This window comes from Pristis pectinata, chromosome 17 (genome assembly GCF_009764475.1).
Source record: "Pristis pectinata isolate sPriPec2 chromosome 17, sPriPec2.1.pri, whole genome shotgun sequence".
Lineage (NCBI taxonomy): Eukaryota > Metazoa > Chordata > Chondrichthyes > Rhinopristiformes > Pristidae > Pristis > Pristis pectinata.
The window spans coordinates 3,861,144-3,881,153 of NC_067421.1; the positions used below are offsets into that span (position 1 = coordinate 3,861,144).

At 44.2% G+C, this 20,010-nt stretch overlaps 3 non-coding genes across 3 annotated transcripts; 1 reads left to right on the plus strand and 2 right to left on the minus strand.

Moving 5' to 3' along the window:
• The first annotated feature begins 7,581 nt into the window (after positions 1–7,581).
• Positions 7,582–7,654, plus strand: trnav-aac (transfer RNA valine (anticodon AAC)). The gene has a single exon. It is a non-coding gene; the product is annotated as a tRNA-Val (tRNA).
• Positions 7,655–11,889: 4,235 nt separating this feature from the next.
• trnav-uac (transfer RNA valine (anticodon UAC)) lies at positions 11,890–11,962 on the minus strand. The gene has a single exon. It is a non-coding gene; the product is annotated as a tRNA-Val (tRNA).
• Positions 11,963–13,274: 1,312 nt separating this feature from the next.
• On the minus strand, positions 13,275–13,356 carry trnal-uag (transfer RNA leucine (anticodon UAG)). Its single transcript has one exon. It is a non-coding gene; the product is annotated as a tRNA-Leu (tRNA).
• Positions 13,357–20,010: the final 6,654 nt, after the last annotated feature.

Genomic DNA, 20,010 nt, shown 5'->3' on the forward strand with positions numbered 1-20,010 from the left:
GATATTATTTGCACCTGCCTCTCTCCTTATGTGTGCATGGCTGTGTTTGCAATGCTTCCTGGCTGAATCTGTGTGAGTGTATCTCCCTCTGTACCTGAGTGTACTTGCTCCTGTCTGAGAGTGTACTTGTCCCTCCTTTTCTGTAAGCATGCGCCTGCTCCATCTCTTGTGTGGATCTTTCACTGACTCCAACTGCACCTGAATTTGGATCCATCACCGAGTTTGTCTGATTCTGTCTGTTACAGAATCTTTCTCTTTGCCCGTCTCTTTCTATGAGATTTCCCACCTGTCTGTGAGGGTGACTGCTTCTGTCTGTCGGTTTATCAGTCTCTGTGTGTGGGGGAACCTGCCTCTCTGCGGGAGTGTTCTTGTACAGTTCATGAATGTCCCTGGCTCTATCCACTGGTGTGCCTGCCTGTATGTATTTGTGTGACTGTGCATCTCCAGTTATCTCTGAATGTTCCTGCATGTCCTTCTTGTTTGACCATGCTGTTAAATGTGACAGTCACTAATAGTCAGTGTACCTCCCTCCGAAATTGCTTGTGTATATCACTCTATACCTGGGCCTACCCATGTTCATCACGTGGTCTGGTTTTGTCTGCCTGTGTGCACCTTTCTCTGTCCCTGTGTCTGGCTTTCATTGTTTGTGAGTGTACTTGTCCCTCTCTCTGTCTGATCCTTCTCTCTCTCTCTCCCTCTCTCTCACACACAAACAATCTCTCTTTCATTCTCTCAATCTTGAAAACCGATCTGTTCACGATTATGTGCCAATATCTGTAGGTGCATTAACCTTCCACTTCATTTTGTGGCACTTGGTCTTCTCTGTTTCCATTTCTCTGTTCATGTTCAATTCTTTCAGACCATGTGCCAACCTCAGAATCTGTGTATGTGTGCCTGCCGGTCTGTGTGTGATTTTTTTCCTGTCAGAATGTGTACCAGTCACTTTTCTTTGAATTTGTTCACTTGGCTGTGAGTGTGCAAGCCTATCTTTTCACTCTGCTTGTCTGTGTGGATCTGCGTCAATCTCTCTAGGGGGGGGGGGGCGGTGACCGTATCTTTATCTTTTGGTACATCACAAATAGCGGCTGGAATAGTCCTCGAGAGAGGCAGGAGCATTCACAGATGACGCAAGGTCCACAGAAATCAACACACACACACACACACATAGAGCCACCCACTGGGTCTGCCTCAGGCTGTTACTGGTTGCGTGTGTGTGTGTGTGTGTGTGTGTGTGTGTATGTGTGTGTGTGTGTGTGTTTGATTTGATTGTGGACCTGCATGGTCTCTGGTTATTCCTGCCTCTCTCTGGGACCATTCCAGAGATTACCTGCCTCTGTCTGTCAGTACGTGTCTCAGCACCTGTGCGCTCCTGCCACTTATTCTCTTTCGCTCTATCACTATGCCCAGAGCACTAACTTTCCACACTCTAGCTGTGTGCGCGCCAGTTTGGCTGCGTGCCCCTCACTCTCTTTATTCACCCACAACCCTGTTACGCTTGTGCACCAGTCTCTGTACATATGAAGCCCGGACTCTCTCGGTCAGTGTTCTTGAACAAGTCTTGGAGGGTCCTCCCTGCACCTGCTAGTGTGACTCTCTGTGTGTAGTTCTCCCTGCCTCCGATTCTGTGTCTTTCTGAGTAATACCACCCTTTGCCTCTGAGTCCTCCAGCCCCCACCTCTGAGTATTCATGCTCATGTCATTGAATGTTTCAGCCCGCATCTCAGCTTTTATTCTGTGGTGCATTAAACAAACTGCTGTAGAAACGCAACCAGCCGTGCAGCATGTGTGGGGGCAGAAGGCTGATTGATGTTTCAGGTACAGACCCTGTATTGAGACTGAAATACTGATGCAGGTTCTTGACCCAATACATTATCCAGCAGTTTTTCTTCTTGCTTCAATTCCCAGTGTCTGCAATTTCTTGGGTCCCCCTTGAATTTTAAACATTGGCGAAAAAAGACACCTGTCCCGTCTGCCTATTTATCCACATCGTGCTGCCTACAGGGACAAATGGACCAGTACACTAAGTCCCTCTGTTGCTCAGTCCTCCCTCAGATCCCACCCTTCATTGTGTGTACCTTACACTACTTGCTGCACAAAAGGCATCCTGCCTGGTTTTTCAGGAATAATTTCCAGCTGTCGTTGCTCTGCCAATCTCAGCTGACACGTCAATATTGTTCTGTTAGTGAAGGTTCCTTCCTCACTGCCAATACCTCTGTGTGTGTGTCTGTGTGTGTGTCTGTGTGTGTCTCTGTGTGTGTGTGTGTGTGTGTGTGTGTGTGTGTGTGTGATTATACCTTCATTTGCTGCTCTCTGTACCTGCCTCTGTGGCTGTGTCAGTCCGTTGCTGCCTCTCCATCCCCTTTTCCCTCTCTCATTGTGCCTGCCTCAGTGTTTGTGAAATTCTGCTTTATCTGTCTGTGTGCTGACCAGAGGGTGTGGATGACGTTTTCTTAATACACGTGTCTGACAGGATATGCTTGTGTACCTGTCTCTTTTTCTGTGTTAACTACCTCTCTATTTGATTCTTTATGCCCCTATATGTGAGTATCTCTGCATCCGTCTGTAGGTGTTTCTGCAGCAACCTGATAGCTACCTGTCCAGATGTGTATTTGCGTCTGCGTCAGCGTTTGCATCAGCATCTCTCTGTCTATATCCCAACACGTGTCACTCAGTTTGCCTGAAAAAACCTTCAAGTGCTCTAAGCTCTGACGTTGAATGTGTCTGTTCATGAATTTTCTCAGCTACCTGCATTCGCAAGTAATTCTGTCTGTGTGTGAGTATTCATGCCTCTGTCTGTGTGGGTGCTTGCTCTGCCCTGCCCCTGTGTGTGTCATTTTCCCTCACTGTGTGTATTGCATCTGTTTTCCTCAACTCTCTCCCTTTCTTTTGCTTAACTGTTCATGATCCCCCTCTTTGAAAGTGACCTTGCCTCTGTCAGCGTGGGTCCCTGCCCCTGCCGGTGAGTGTCACTGTCTCTGTCAGTCAGTGACCCCATCTCTGTGTCCCTGCCTTTCCGTTTGTGTTCTACATGTTCCTCACTTCCTGAGTGCCTGCAACTATTTGCCTTTCTCTCTTTCTCTCTCTCCCTCTGTTGTGTCTGCCTGTGTTTGGTTGCCTGTCAGTGAATGCCCCAGTCACTAGGTGTTCGTTGTACTGGGTGTTCCTGCCTTTGTCACTGAGCGTCCCTGCCACCACACATGACTAGCATTTCCTTTGGATCGGTGTTCACGTGCTTCAGCTATGATACATACTGCATGAGGTCTGCCCACTTCTCATCTCGATATTCCCGTGCACATCAGTCAGTGAATAGGTGTCCACCACCGTCCTCTCCTTAGAACTATGGCTGTTTGTTCCTGTGACTGCCTGTGTCTGTAGCTGTTTGTTTGAACGTGTCGTCAAATTTTCGAGCTTATGAATGTGAGAGTACCTCCCTCTGGGCCTGCCTGCCTGTGCATGCTGTGTCCCAGACTCTGAATATCTTCTTCTGTCTCTCTGACTTAGTCTGGCTCTCTTTATATTTCTGTGTGCCTGGCTCTGTCTGCCCGGTTACTTTCCCTGCTGATATGCTCCTTTATCTTCGATAGGTTGTTTCCGCATCCAATGCCCCAGGTGATGTGTCACTCCTCCGACATACAACTGGAAGTTCCGGACCGCTCCTGCGGACGGAATTCCTGCTCCCGGAGAACGGTCGTCTCGGGGAACGCAGCCTGGCCACTCATGTCACGGGTGCCGACCAGACGTCGGTCCGGATATGCCGCTCGAGAAATGCGAAATCCTTTCCGGTGGCACTGGCGGCGCGAGGGCGGTGCAGAAGGAAGGATGGAGTGAGGTCATGAGGGAGAGGTGACATTCCCAGACACGGTTCCCGCTCCGGGGAACGGCTGCTGTTCACAGTGTTCTGCGAGTGCACGCGGAAGTGCGCAGGTGTCATATCGCTTCGAGGACCATGTATGCAGGAGCAGTGATTACCCTCTGTGGCGCTCTGGGATTTGTATTTTGGATGGGTGCAGGTTTGAAGAGGCAGAGGCTTGGAGCTTGGAGACAGGCATATCTCACATTGAGGAAGAATTTTCCAACAGTTCAGAATCACAAATCACATCACATTCCATGAACTATTGTTTAGGTAATAAACTGTGGTCAGTACGAAGGAAATGGAAGTCAATATACGCAAAAGGCAACCTTGTGAGAATTATTCAGATTATTATGGCTATGGTTGTGAGGCCTTGAACACAAAGGAGGGCTCCCGGCAGCAACACGGCCCATAGACCGGGGGCGTCCCCAGAAGGAACGTCTCAGCGACACAGCTGTGCTCTCCCAGTACTGTGTCTCGGTCAGCCCTTCCGTTCAGTCAGTCCAGGACGCCCCCAGCACCATCTCTCCGACAGTGCAGTACTCACTTTTCGTAAGCCCTCCAGCTGTGCAGTTCCCCTCAGCTCTGACACTGCGGGACTTCGCCGGTCTGGAACTCTGATAGTGAGCGCTGCCTCTGCACGGACCTTCCGACGCTGCTTCTAGATTGCTCCAATGAAAATGGTGACAAAGATTAAAAGTGCTCATTTCAATAAAAAAGGAAAAATGTATATAATCCTTATGTCGAATATTTGTACAGATAAAAATATGTTTATCAATAAAAATACTTCCGTATAACCTGTTCCAAATTAGCATATGAGTTATACTTCAGAAGGTTTAAATTAAATCCACTTTGAATACTTACCTTGTCACTATTTCTTCCATCCGACATCACAAATTTTGGATGAGAAATCCCGGGTCGACGGTATCCCGTCTGTGGGACAGAGAGGAGGAAACAATCTGCGCTACCGCCTCCTCCTGACGATTCCCTACAACTACCGGCATCAACTTCCCATCCTCACTCCCTCCACTGTGACCGACGCTCACTTTCTTGAAGTGAACTTGACCTGTTGGTTTCGGAACGAAGCACAGACCTGCTGGACAAGGACAAGCTCCCTGTCCGACATCTCCCACCAAACCTACTGAAAACACGAAAGAAAAATGTTGCACAGACCTTGGTGTTTTGTCTCAATTGGCCCAGACAGCTGAGAAAAGTCTCTTTTCACTCTCTCACTGGGATATTTCCATTTCCTAAGAACCCTCTCCTTTGCCGAACGTTTGTTCCCTGTCGAGCTATAAACACTCCACCGATCTGGTGAAAATGTGAACTTTGAAAATGCTACGCATGTGCAGCGGACCAGGCGGTGGCTTTCGTTGGCTTTTTAAAAGGAGATAAACAATAATGTAAATTAAGTAGATGAAGGAAAGGTTGTGGATGTTGTCTACACGGACTTTAGTAAGGCCTTTGACAAGGTCCCACATGGGAGGTTAGCTCAGAAGGTTCAGACACAAGGTACCCATGGAAAGGTTGTAAACTGGATTCGAAATTGTCTGTGTGGGAGAAGACAGAGAGTGGTAGTGGATGATTGTTTCTCAGACTGGAAGCCTGTGACTACCGGTGTGCCTCAGGGATCTGTGCTGGGGCCATTGTTGTTTGTTGTCTATATCAATGTTATAAATGATAATATTGTAAATTGGATGAGCAAGTTTGCTGATGACACTAAGATTGGAGGTGTAGTGGACAGCGAGGAAGACTTTCAAAGCTTGCAGAGGGATCTGACCCAACAGCAATAATGGGCCAGAAAATGGCAGATGGAATTTAATGCAGACAAGTGTGAGGTGTTGCATATTGGAAGGACAATCAAGGTAGGATATACACAGTAAATGGTACGGCACTGAGGAGTGAAGAGGAACAAAGGGATCTGGGCGTTCAGGTACATAATTCGCTGGAAGTGGCGTCGCGGGTAGACAGGGTTGTAAAGAAGGGTTTTGACATCCTGGTATTCATAAATCAAATTATTGACTATCGGAGTTGGGATGTTATGGTGAGTTTGTATAAGACATTGGTGAGGCCAATTTTGGAGCGTTGTGTGCAGTTCTGGTCACCTAACTATAGGAAGGATATTTGTAAGATTGAAAGAGTGCAGAGGAAATTTACTAGAATGTTGCCGGGTCTTCAGGAGTTGAGTTACAGGGAAAGGACTTTATTTCTTGGAGCGCAGAAGAATGAAGGGAAGATTTGATAGAGGTTTTCAAAATTATGAGGGGTATAGACAGAGTTAATGCGAATAAGCTCTTTCCACCTAGATTAGGAGAGATAAGTCCGGTAAGGTTTAGGGGGAACATTTGGGGTAACTTCTTCACTCAGAAAGTGGTGGGAGTGTGGAACGGACTGCCATCTGATGTAGTAAATGCGGGCTCACTCTTGAGTTTTAAGAATAATGTGGATAGATACATGGACGGGAGAGGTCTGTAGGGTTATGTACCGGGTGCAGGTCAATAGGTCTAGCGGAATAACGTTTCGGCACAGACTAGAAGGGCCGAATGGCCTGTCTTCTGTTCTGTAATATTCTATGGTTCCATGGTAAAGGTGGAGCGAACGCAGAATGTGCTGGAACTTCAGATGCTTCTTTCCACCGACGCTGCCTAACCTGTTGAGTGTTTCCAGTATCTTCTGCGCATCTGCCAGTTGTCAGCTTCCAGAACTTCAGCCGCTGGCCTCCTGTGTTTAAGCTGACTCCCACGTCGTGCTGAGAATGTACCTTATGTGTCGCACTGCTCTAATCCGCTCCTTCATGGGACCGTCAACACCAGCGCCGGATTCGGTGGTGCGGTGGTGAATAAGTTGGCCAGAAATTGACTGCCTGAATCCGTGGAAACACGTTAAACCCTTTCCCCAGATTCTGCTTCAGCGATTAAACAAAGGATTTCCTTCATTTATGTTATGTCATTTCCTGGTCAACGTCCTGTTGGTTTCTCTGTTCCTCGTGAGCAGGTGTTCCTCTGTTCATCAGTTTCAGCAGTGCAGCGGTTATCACATTCGCCTCACACGCCAAAGGTCCCCAGTTCGACCCTGGGCAGGAACATTATCTTGGATCCTGCTCCAGTTTCCCGTCATTTCCCATTCACCTTGACAATTGCTGACCGAATGTCTTGCTGCAAAATAAATGGAATACTCTTGCAGGTTGCAGACACCCGATCAAACTTCTGTGCCCAACGGCGGCCGGATGAAGGACAGGACCAGTTTTGTACCGAGAATCTGGCATGAAACATAATCGCCTCCATCGTGTTCGCGCTGTGTCTGAATCTCTCGCCACGTCTCCTTCTAATCATGCTACTTCTCGTCTGTCTGTCTCCCACTCCATTTCTTTCTCTGACTCTCCTGACTGGACGCCATTATCTTTAATTTCTCACCCTTTCTGTTTTTTCTTTGCCTTTCAGATTTAAAACTCCGTCTCTCTCACACAGAAAAGAGCTCTCGAGACCGCATACGGACTGTAAAATGTGTGGTGCAGTTCAAAGCCCTGGCCTTGTTTCATCGGGATCACCAGAGAGGTCGGGGTCAGCTGAACTCTCCCAATGGATTCAATCTTTTATTGATCGCGGGAATTATTTTATTTTCGATATTTCAGCTGTCAGTCTGCGACAAAACCAAGCAGTTATCTCGGAGAGTGAGTTGAATATTAGGTTGTTCTGATCTGTTGCTGCGGACCCTGATAAGCAGCGAGAAGCGTTCCTGTAGTGTAGTGGTTATCACGTTCGCCTAACACGTGAAAGGTCACTGGTTCGGAACCAGCCAGAAACATTCTGAAATATTTTTGTTGAAATCAAGTTACGAGAAAGGGACACAACTGGTCGTTTATTCATGTAAATGCAGTTTTCGCTCCTTCCACAACCCAGTGCAGTCCCTCACCTCCTGGCCGCCGCTTCACTGCACGCATCCTTAGCCATTACCGTATCTCACATTATACTGAACATGGGAACGCCGTTGCCTTCGATATGCCGCCTCTATTTTCCCGGTGTACGCAACTGAACGGCAACGGTTCACATTGGGCGTTGGAAGTGCGCCTGTTGGATACTACCCTACATGGAGAACCGTTTCACGCCCGATCGGAAGTCAGGGTGAATTAGTTTTCATGAGTTCCATGTCCTTCGCTTTTCTGACTTGCTTTCAGTGAGGCTTTACCAGAGGAAGGGTCTCTCCGGAGATGCTGCTGTCGTGCTGAGATTGCAACATGTTCCGGATCAGAACGTTCTCCTTTCCCCACAGCGGTTTCCTGATGTAATGACCTCAGGACAGCCACGCGAGCACAACTTCCTGTTTCCCACTCACTCTCTGATTCGCTCTATTATTTCATACAGACGGAACTTCGAAGAGTAAAATGCTTCTTGTGCTGCGGCCTTTCCTTCATCCACTAGAATCAGGTTGTTTCTGAACTCATTTGTTCCTGATGAGCCCTTCCACTGACGTGGTGGCCGGAATGAATAGCAGTGAGAATTGCGTGAGAGACAGTCGACAGGGTGATCTGCCGGCAGTGATCTCAGAGACAGCGCCGGACTATAAGGGAGTTGTGGAGAGTCAGCCGGAAGAGACGTGGGACCCAGAATGACGGGGATCTCTGTATTTTCCTGCTTTATTTGCCCACCACTGTGTGGATTCCCCTGCTGAAAGAGGGTCGGATGATCGGCCAGTGTTCATTTCCCGGGCAGCAGATGTTTTCGTTAAGTGACATACAGAAGATTTCTGCCTGCAGTGACTTGGCCTCCAGCACCTTCTGTGGCAACGAATTCCATGGATGCGCCACCCTCTGGCTGAAGTTATTCTGACTTCAGTTTGAAAGGGACGTACCTTCATTCTGAGCCTGTGCGCTCGGATCCTGCACTCTCCCACTGATGAAAACGTCCTCTCCACATCCACTCTATCAACGCCTTTTTTTACTGGTAGATTTCAGTGCGATTCTCCTCATCCTTCTGAACTCCATTGAGTAAGGCCCAGAGACGTCAAACACTCCTCATGTGTTAAGCCCTGCATTGCTGCGACCATTCTTGTGAACTTCTTCTGGACACTCTTCGGGGTCAGCACACCCTTCCTTCAATACCGAGCCCAAGATTGGTCACAATATTCCAATTGCCATCGGAGCACCTTCGATAACTTCAGCAGTATACCCTTGCTTTTATATTCTTGTCCTCTCTAAATGAATCAAAATATTGCATTTGCCTTCTTTACTACTGACTCAACCTGCAAGTTAAATTTCGTGTAATGCGAAACGGAAGTCCCTTTGCACCTCTGATGTCTGAATTTTCTCGCCATTTGGAAAATATTCTCCACGTTTATTCTTCCGACGAAGTGCATAACCCCACACTTCCCTGCGTTGTATTCCATCTGCACTTCTTTGCCTACTCTCCCAATCTGTACACATCACTCTGCAGACTTCGTGCCTCTACGACATACCGTTATCTCTACCTAACTTGGTATTGTCGGCAAACTTAACCACAATGGCAGCAGTTGCTTCATCCAGATTATATGTGTTTAAATTGAATTTTCTTGTCGCAACATTGGCCCCTGCGTAACTTCGATCGTCACCAACATCCATCCTGAATATGACTCTTTTCCCCTACTCTCTGACTTGGGCGTGACAGCCAATCTTCTGTCCATAGATATAATGAGAATTGTGACGTGATGCACTTTAACAGAAGAAGAAAGATGGAAAATATGAACTGCGGGGAACAGTTCTTTGACCGGCGGTCTCATGATCTTCAACACTTCTCTGAAGGCTGGAATTGGAATATCAGCTGGATTGAAGATTTCATTGGCCGGGAGAAGGAAGGTTGAGGCTGACCCAGACAGCGAACTTAGCAAAGGAAGATATACCGGAAGCAGTGACAGTTTGTCTGGGGAAGGTTGGGAAAATTCATTTAAGATCGATCTTATGGACAGGTTGTCGTTTATATTTCAATATACAATGCATAACTTATAAAGCACAAAGGCACAAAGGAAAAGTGTTTCAACCATGACTGAGAGGATTAAATATCGCCAATATTAAATCGACTAAATACTCACAAATCTTCAAGAAAAGATTAGATCGGCCTTGGCATTGGGAACTAATTATAATTCTTTCAAAGATGATCAAAAAAAATGGAAATACAATATGTATCATGTAAATAATCGTGTGGGGCACAGGAAAAGATCATATCATTTAATGAGACGTAAGAACATAAGAGGTGAAGGCGACATACTGCTAACCCATTGTGCTTTGCACACGCGGTTTCGAATTCCAGCATTGTCGTGAGCTGCTGGTCGGTGTAACGGGGTGTTGTTAACCTTTTTATAAGAAGAATTCTGAGACTCCATTTGTCTGCTTGTCAGGCAAGTTGTTGTGGGTTTTGTTTCACGAAGGAAAATGTCCGCAATTAGAGTTTCTCACTCCACGTCCAGTTTGGGAGAGATACTTCCCATCCATCGGATGTCCACATGCCCCAAATTAAACTGCGCATCACGACAGTACGTTCCAAAGGGATACAAAGGCAAAGAATCTTTTCACTCAAACGTTTTGACTTCTCAGCCAGAGTATATTGCAGATATTCAATCGTTCCATGTCTTCCAGGGTCATAGAAATTGAGTTTGAATGTATTTTTGAGTCAGACCAATGGAGTTGGAAACACGAAGGGAGTCGACGAATGTGGGAGTGGTCGGCGAATGGATGGGGTGAAGTACTAACCCTGACAATGAAGGCAGTGCTGGGGCCAGAGGGCCGAATGGTTTCCCGGCTCACTGCTTCTTGCATTGTCGTTGCTCTCATTTGTTCACATCAAATGACTTCGGACCGTCTCCACCTTTTTTGAATTCAGATCCGCAGTTGGGATTTGATTATATTGGAGGATTTTCCTCGCTTTACCTGTCTCAACATTGTATGTCCGGATGTTGTTTCTGAAACCACAAGTGTGTCAAGAAAATGGAAATGGGTGATGGATCCAATGAGCCCCAACGAGGGACCGACGGGCTCCGTGTGAATATGCAGTTTCCGTGACCATAACATCGGATAATAATTGGACAATAATCATGTGAATGAATAGAAGGTTGGAAATTGGAAACCTTAATTGTTACGCGACAAGTACTCGCCCAACACGAGCAACACTGGAAGGAAGTGATCAGAGACCGGAAGAACTTCTTTGATGCACCTGAACTATTTAATGATCCAATCTCTACCGAGATCGGGGCCGGAGAATTTCAGAGATTCATTATTTATACTAATTTTAATACCGCATCGCTCATTTGTTGACAGAGTAACAGTGGGCGATTTATAACAAGGATTTTAAAGTAGGAATAGGTGAATGAGAGGGAAATAACGAGGTAATTACGGTTCTTTCTCGGAGTTCTGGGAACCTGGGCTCCGAGTATATCATCGTCAAAACACTGGTGATGTAAATGAGGGAAAGCATGTGGTGCTTCAGATGACCCACAGAGAATGGAAGATGATGTCTGTTTCAAGTAGTCCGCTCCACTTAGATTTAGTTTTGACCATGAAACAGCTCACTTCAGGCATCTCACTGAGCCAGCATGGCCACATTTTGTCTGTCAGCGGGAAGAGCAGAGACAGGCCACGCCATCCTTCGAACTTCTGAGCCGCGATGAAAACTGCGCCCCGTCTGCGAATTCTCTTAGTTCTGTCGCGAACTCATCTTACTTGCCGAAACACTTCAAACAGGGCAACTCTCTGTACTGGAAAAATGCGTCGCATCTTATTACCACTTTCTCGCAGAACCCGGCCTAACATCATTCCTGATGTTTTTCCTCGGTTCCCGAAAAAATGGACCGTGTGACTGAATGGGTAAGGCGTCTGACTTTGGTATTTCATGTGATGTCATCAGGAATTTCTTGGTTCGAGTCCTGCAACGATCGTTTTACCGACCTCAAGTGTTTGCATCCATTCTGTCTCTCCTGAAAGTGGCAGCAAGAATTTTGGGCAGCTGTTTTAAATCCTCATGGGAAGGCCGAGTATCATCTGCTTTTCAGAACCTGAAGACAAAACAAAACAACAGTGTTTCCGCCCAGGATTGAACTAGGGACCTTTCGCGTGTAAGGCGAACTTGATAACCACTACACCACAGAAACCACGCGAGGCGTTCAACACTTCGTATTCTTTGCCACGCTGCTGAGCACTGACAGGGTCTGTTGTATCCCCTTTAATTACAGCCTCTGATGCCCCATTCAACAAGCACAAAGTCTGGCCAATCATTCCTCTCCTCTTTCAATTGGGAAATGTGAACCGTGCTGTGTCCATAACGCAGGGAAATACAACATCTCTGTCACTCTGGCTTCCATCAGTCCCCTCAAGATGAACATCCAGACCTCGCGAATCACTCAGCGGGCTCTCTGAGATTTCTCTCCACAGATTAGCGCGTCGCCAGTCTCAGACAATCTCTTCGGTTCTCCTTACCTCGGCAACGAAGTTAATCGAAGGAAGTTACTGAAACATGTGATGGATAAATTTTCAGACTACACGGATAGCAGTAGGAGGGGCTACGCGTGCGTTATTGGGGCTTCTTGGTAGTTGTCGACTCAGGTGAACATTCACACTGATCTTTCATTAATCCCATTTTAATCTCCACATTACATTCCATTTCTTCCAGACTCAGGCACTCACCTGCAAACCAGGAGCATTTGTGTTTTTCGTAATATCTGAAATGTCACGTACAGCACAAAAATCCACACGGAGCATTGTGGTGGAATTATGACCATGTTCGCTTCACTTTATGCTGACTAGATTAGTGACTAGATTAGTGCACAGCATTAGATTTCTTCTCACTCATTCAGAAAGTTGAGGAAGGCCGCCAACTGGACCACTGAAAATTGTCAGCAATTCAACTTTTCACAGTTCCCTTTGAAAAGGGATCATTTGAAGACGACACGGAGAAGACGTTTGAGAAAGGAGAAAGTGATGGATACATGAAAATATCAAGGGGAGAATAAAAGGAGGAAAAGTCTCCGTTCAATGCAGAGCTAAATGCAGTAAAGTGGGCAAACTTAAATACCATTTCACTTCCATATTTTAAAGAAGGTTGAGTGTTGGTGGGCAGGGAGATTGCCCTCAGCAACCCGTCTGATTGGCTGAGTTTATGAATGAAAATCATCTATTGGCTTCAAGGAAGCGAGCACCATTCACTGGGAATATGGATGATAAACTCTGCCGAGATCAATAGCAAGATAGGAGTAATGACGTCTAGCACATTGGTGGGGTTCCACTGAACAAACTGCATTCAATTCAGTGCCAAAAGTTGTGCTGGATTGGAAGCAGAACAGGTTTATTGAAACGGTCAGAAGGATGGGGTATTTCAATTACAAGGTCAGATTGGAGAAGGCCGGCTGTGACTGTCCGCTCAGCGAGCAGCTTCTCAAAAATCACAGGTTTGGAAAATTGGAAGGTTGGCAGTGGTGGGATTCGAACCCACGTCCCCTCAGAGACTGGAGCCTAAATCCAGCGCCTTAGACCGCTCGGCCACGCTACCACTGATCAGCTGATCTCCAATTCATTGCGTTCTTGTCTACACTTTCCACTTAATGCATGGACGTTCACCTCGGGAAACAAAATGAGTTCTATGATATACTTTTGGAGAAAGGACGGTGAAAGAGAGACAGTGATCGAGTGGGAAGAGACAGAGTCGGGCAAAATGACAAAGAAGGGTAACCGCACTCTGAGGTTATATGTGAAATTTTGAATTTCAAGATTGGGTTACGTTTCCCTCTAAATTCCGCTGTGCCTCCAACACATCACTGATGGAAGCTGTCACGATGCTTTGCAGTTGTTCTGCCACACAGGAAATAAAGGAGGACATCCATCCATGGAATGAGCATAACGAACAAGGCCGGCGAACCGACGGTGAGCAGGAAATCGGTACGTCAGCTATTTGTGAAGCGTGGTTACAGGGAAAGGAGGACTGACAGCTCAGTGTCTTTACTAATTTTATTCCCTTGAAGACAGGGACGTGGGAACTAAAACTGTTGTCTCAATGAGATAAACAAACAATTTTAGCAATGAAACGAAACAAATTTTTAAACCATCGAGAAGTGAGGCCACGCGGATTGAACGTAAGAGCAAAGCAGGGCTGCGGTGTTGGCAACAAACAAAAAAAAGCAACAATATCCAGAAGCAGTAGAATTCTATGGAAGTGGACAGCCTTCTGACATTTCAAAGGAGTAGCAGGTAATAGGCGGAACAACTGCCCGAGCAATATCAGAAAATATGACGTTGTCCATTTGGCATGGAATCTAAATTAAGGGGCGCTTTATTTTATTCTTGAGAGATTGCAAAACTCCCGGATGCTGGTAGAAGTTGTATCTTAATGTGTGATTGATTAAAAGGACACCGTGCAGTTTTATAAATATTCAGGGAAGTGATGTAATTTTGCTGTTTTTGTCGGATGGTTTGAATTCCAATGCAGGGAGATTGTATATCAAAAATGAAGAGCGGCGCTGGCACGGCATTAGTAGCAACATTTTCAATGTTGGCCTCCTTATTTCTTTTCGGAGCTGAATCAGTTGGACATAATTAAGTGAGGTTTACCAGACCGATACCAGTAATCGGCGGGAGCATTGCGAAGGAAGGTTGTCCAACCAGTCGGGTACCGGCTGCTGTTGAGAAAACCAAGAGATGTCTTGATTGAAACCTGTGAGTTCATGAGTAGTCCTGACAAGTGGAAATGGGGGACGACGACTCATCCGATGGCAGATTCTATAGCTTGTATTTACTGTTTAAAATTCAGCGCTACACACGTGACAGAGGTGCTTCACCACAATAAGTTCAGTGATCCGGCAAGTGGGACTGCCTCAGGTTGGCAACTTAGTCGGCATTGATGAGTCGGACCGCAGGGCCTGCTTCTGTGCTCGAAAGCTCTCTGATTCAATAACTCTGATTATCCGGAGTTTTTTTCAAGGATTATCGTTCATACAAGGCACAAATCACCGGAGATATTTCAGTGCGGGGATTTGGTGAAACGAGGAAGCTGTTACGTGGTTTCAGTTCTGTTCAGATATGCAGTCAGTCAGGGCGAGGCAGTACATGTTCAACTCGTTGATTTTTCTCCTGCTGGCTGACCTGCTGACCATACTTGGAATTTCTGCTTTTGACACAGAAACCTTGCTTCAGTGTTCCCATCAGCATCACAGCGTCATGTATCACAGAGACAGGTCCTTCGGCCCACCTTGTCACTGCCGTCCATCAAGTAACTATCTCCAGCAATCCCATTTGCTCTCACTTGGTCCAGAGATTGTTTTATCGTCCGGATCCAAGTGCCTATTAATTGGCTGTGAAATGTAAGAACATTTTTATCCACTGCTTTCTTTGCCATCATGTACCTCCCCCTGGTGAAAGAAAATCTTCCTCAGATCCTCTCCAAAATTCTGACTCCCACTGGAATGGACTCTGACAACTCTGCCATGGGAACGAATACCTAATATCTCCCCTTTCTTTGCCATTTATAATTTTCATCGATATTTAGGGCCTTATATTACAGGAACAGGCCATTCGGAACACCATGCATTCCTTCTGCACTGTTCACCTGACTTTGTGGCTCTTCTGCAACGTTGCCAAATGCAACGTACAATGTACTGAAAGGGCTGTACAGACTGAATTGCTGCAGAATGTTTCCCGTAGCTTAGAATCTACAACCAGAGGGAAACCGTTAATAATATGAGAGGAAATTTTATCAATGAGATGAGGGGAAATGCCTTCACTCGGGGCGCGATCAAGCTGCGGAATTCTGAACCACAGAATATTGCGGTGGTGAAGATGCTGAATGTATTTCGGAAGACAAGTCTGTAGATTTCAGGACACAACAGATATCAAAGGAACGGGAGAGAGTTGGATTATAAGGGGAGATCTGAGACTCACTTGGGGGCACACAGAAAGGCGGAGCTGTCTCTTATCACCCCAATCCAGAGACCGTTGATGCTGCGCTGTTGCTGAGGCAATGCGGCTGGTTCTGCCTCTTGCATACTGCGGGCCCCGGTGGTGAACGATGTCACCTTAAGGGTGATAAATACCCAGAGAGCCCGTTTATACTTTCGTGCCTGCTGATCTGTCGAGCATGTTCAGTTCCAAATGCACCGTCTGGTTCCAGGTACAATAGTGCGAGTCGGGTTGTGTGCAGGGTAAATCTGATGGTGACAGAGGAATCTCAATCCCCGGGGAGAGGCAGCGGTCGGAAATTCAGCAAAAGTAAAGCGTTGAATTTGCAGGAGCTGCAGAATATCAAAAGTGTAAACTGTTCCCTGCTGTGACTCGGATTCGAACCAAGGTTGCTGCGGCCACAACGCAGAGTATACGATCACGGCCACACACTTCAGCTGTGCGCTTCCTGCACTGTCAAACTCTCTGTCAAGGGTGTGTCTCACCTACTGACGCTCCGGTGACCAACAGTGGATCAGCGGCTTGCGCTGCCCAGTTCCGCTTCCACAGGACTCCAAGTGAATGTATTGAAGATTTCTCCATTCAAAACGCTGTATTCGCCAAATATGAAGTTTTGTGATACATTTGTATTAAAGTATTCAGGGTTAAGTTATAGAATCAAATAAATGTTAACAAACTACTCAGCGGCATGAAATACATAACATAAAGTTGTTTTCCACAAGTTACTACATAGGTTAAGCGTACGAACAGGCAAATGAAAGAAGTGATGCTTTCTCCATTCAAAACTCTGTTTCAGACAATTTGGAAGTTTTCTGATACATTTGCATTTACCTGTTCCGTGTTAATTTGCACAATCAAATAAATGTTACCAAAATACTCAGCATCATGAAATACATTACAGAAAGTTGCTTTCCACAACTTACTACATAGGTTGATGGTAGAAAGAGGCAAAAGAATGAATTGATGCTTTCTCCATTCAAACCGCTGTTTTCGCCAAATAGGAAGTTTGGGGAAAGACTTGCATTTCACTCTCCACCGTTAAATTGTACAATCAAATTAATGTTACCAAACTACTCAGCATAACGACATACCTCCCATAAAGCTGTTTTCCACAAATTACTACATAGGGTACGTGTTGAAACTGGCAACTTAAAGAATTGAGGCTTTCTCGATTCAAAACGCTGTTTTCGCCCAAGAGGAAGCTATGTGATACATTTGCATTTAAGTATTCAGGGATAAGTTCTATAATCAAATTCATGTTACCAAACTACTCAGCGTCATGAAATACATAACATAAAGATGTTTTCCAGTAGTTACTACATAGGTTAATTGTAGAAACTGAAAGAATTGATGTTTACTCCATTCAAAAAGTTGTTTATGAAAATTTGGTTGTTTTCGGATACATCTGCATTTAACTGTTCCAAGTTCATTTGCACAATCAAATAAATATTCCCAAACTACTCAGCATCATGAAATAAATAATAGAAACTTGTTTTCCACAACTTACTACGTAGGTTAAGTGTAGAAACTGGCAAATTAATGAATTGATGCTTTCTCCATTCAAAACGCTGTTTTCGCCAATTAGGCAGGTTTGTGATACATTTACAGTTAACTGTTCACGGTCACGTTGTACAATCAAATTAATATCACCAAACTACTCAGCGTCATGAAATACATATCATAAAGTTGTATTCAACAAGTTACTACATAGGTTAAGTGTAGACACTGTCAAATGAAAGAATTGATGCTTTACCCATTCAAAATGCTGTTTTAGCTAATTATGAATGATTGCGATACACTTGGATTTCACTGTTCAGAGTTAAGTGGTACAATCAAATAAATGCTACCAACTACTCAGCATCATGAAATACATAACGTATAGTTGTTTTCCAGAAGTTACTACATAGGTACCACAAGCCTTCCTCTTTGGCTAAAACAGCGTTTTGAATGGAGAAAGCAGAAATTCATTCATTTGCCATTTTCTGAACTTAAACTATGTCGTAACTTGTGGGAAACAACTTTATGTTATTATTTCATTACGTTGAGTAGTTTGATAATATTTATTTGAATGTATAACTTAACACTGAATACTTAATTGCAAATGTACCACAAAACTTCCGATTTGGCGAAAGCATCGTATTGATGGCGAAAGCATCAATTCATTCATTTGTCAGTATCTGCACTTAACCTACGTAATATCTTGTGGAAAAGAACTTTATGTTATGTATCTCATGATGCAGTGTCGTTTGCTTACATTTATTTGACTGTACAACTTAACCCTGAATACGTAAATGCAAATATAGAACAAAACTTCAAAATTCGCTGAAACAGCGTTTTGAATGGAGAAAGCAGAAATTCTTTCATTTGGCAGTTTCTGCACTTACCGTATGTAGTAACTTGTTGCAAACAACTCGATGTTATGTATTTGATGATGCTGAGCAGTTTGGTAATACTTATTTGATTGTACAACTTAACCCTGAATACAGAAATGTAAATGTATCACAAAACTTCCAATTTCGCTAAAATAGCGTTTTGAAAGGAGAAAGCATCAATTCTTTCATTTGCCAGTTTCTATATTTAACCTATGTAGTATCTTGTGGAAAACAACTTTATGTTATGTGTTTCATAATGCTGAGTGGTCTGGTAACATTAATTTGATTGTACAACTTAACCCTGAATAGTTAAATTCAAACGAATAAGAAAACTTCATAATTGTCGAATACACCGTTGGGAATGGAGAAAGCATCAATTCATTCATTTGTCAGTTTCACAACGAAACCTATGTAGTAACTTGCGGAAAACAACTTTATGTTATATATTTCATGACGCTGAGTAGCTTGGTAACATTAATATGATTGTAGAACTTAACCATGAACAATTAAATGTAAATGTAGCAGAAAACTGCCCATTGGCGAAAACAGCGTTTTGAAAGGAGAATGCATAAATTCATCCATTAGCCTGTTTCTGCACTTAACCTATGTAGTACTTTGTTGAAAACAACTTTATGTTATGTATTTCAGGATGCTGAGTAGTTTGGTAACATTAATTTTATTGTACAACTTAACCCTGAACAGTTAAATTCAAATGTACCATAAAACTTCCTATTTGGCGAAAACAGCGTTTTCAATGGAGAAAGCATCAATTCATTCATTTGCCAGTTTCTGCACTTAACTTATGTAGTAAGTTGTGGGAAACAACTTTATGTTATGTATTTCATGATGCTGAGTAGTTTGGTCACATTTATTTGATGGGACAACTTAACCCTGAATACTTTAATGCAAATGTATCACAAAACTTCCAAGTTCGCTAAAACAGAGTTTTGAATGGAGAAAGCAAAACTTCATTCATTTGCCAATTTCTGCACTTAACCTATGTAGTAAATTGTGGAAAACAACTTCATGTTATGTACTTCATGATGCTGAGTAGTTTGGTAATATTGATTTGATTGTGCAAATTATCTCGGAACCGTTGAATGCAAATGTATCAGAAAACATCCAAATTGTGTGAAACAGCGTTTTCAATGGAGAAAGCATCAATTCTTTTGATGGCAGTTTTTACACTTAACTTATGTTGCAGCTTGTGGATAACAACTTTATGTTATGTATTTCATGTCGTTGAGTAGTTGGTAACATTAATGTCATTATGGCACTTAATGGTGAACAGTTAAATCCAAGTGTATCAAAAACATTTCTAGGTCGCAAAAATCAGCGTTTTGGACGGGGAAGCCATCAATTCTTTCATTTGCCAGTTTATCAACGTAACCTACGTAGTAACTTTTTCAAAACAACTTTATGTTATGTATTTCATGATGCTGAGTAGTTTGGTAACATTAATTTCATTGCACCACTTAACCGTGAACAGTTAAATGCAAACGTATCACAAAACTTCCTATTTGGCAAATACCACTCTTTGAATGGAGAAAGCAGAAATTCATTCATTTGCCAGTTTCTACACTTAACCTATGAAGTAACTTGTTAAAAACAGCTTTATGTTATGTATTTCATGATGCTGAGTAGATTGGTAACATTAATTTCATTTCACAACTTAACCGTGAACAGTTAAACGCAAATGTATCACAAAACTTTCCACGTGGCGAATATAGCGTTTTCAATGGAGAAAGCATCAATTCTTTCGTTTGCCAGTTTCTACGCTTAATATATGTAGTAACATGTTGCAAACAACTTTAAGTTATGCATTTTATGATGCTGAGTAGTTTGGTAACATTAATTTGATTGTACAACTTAACTCTGAATAC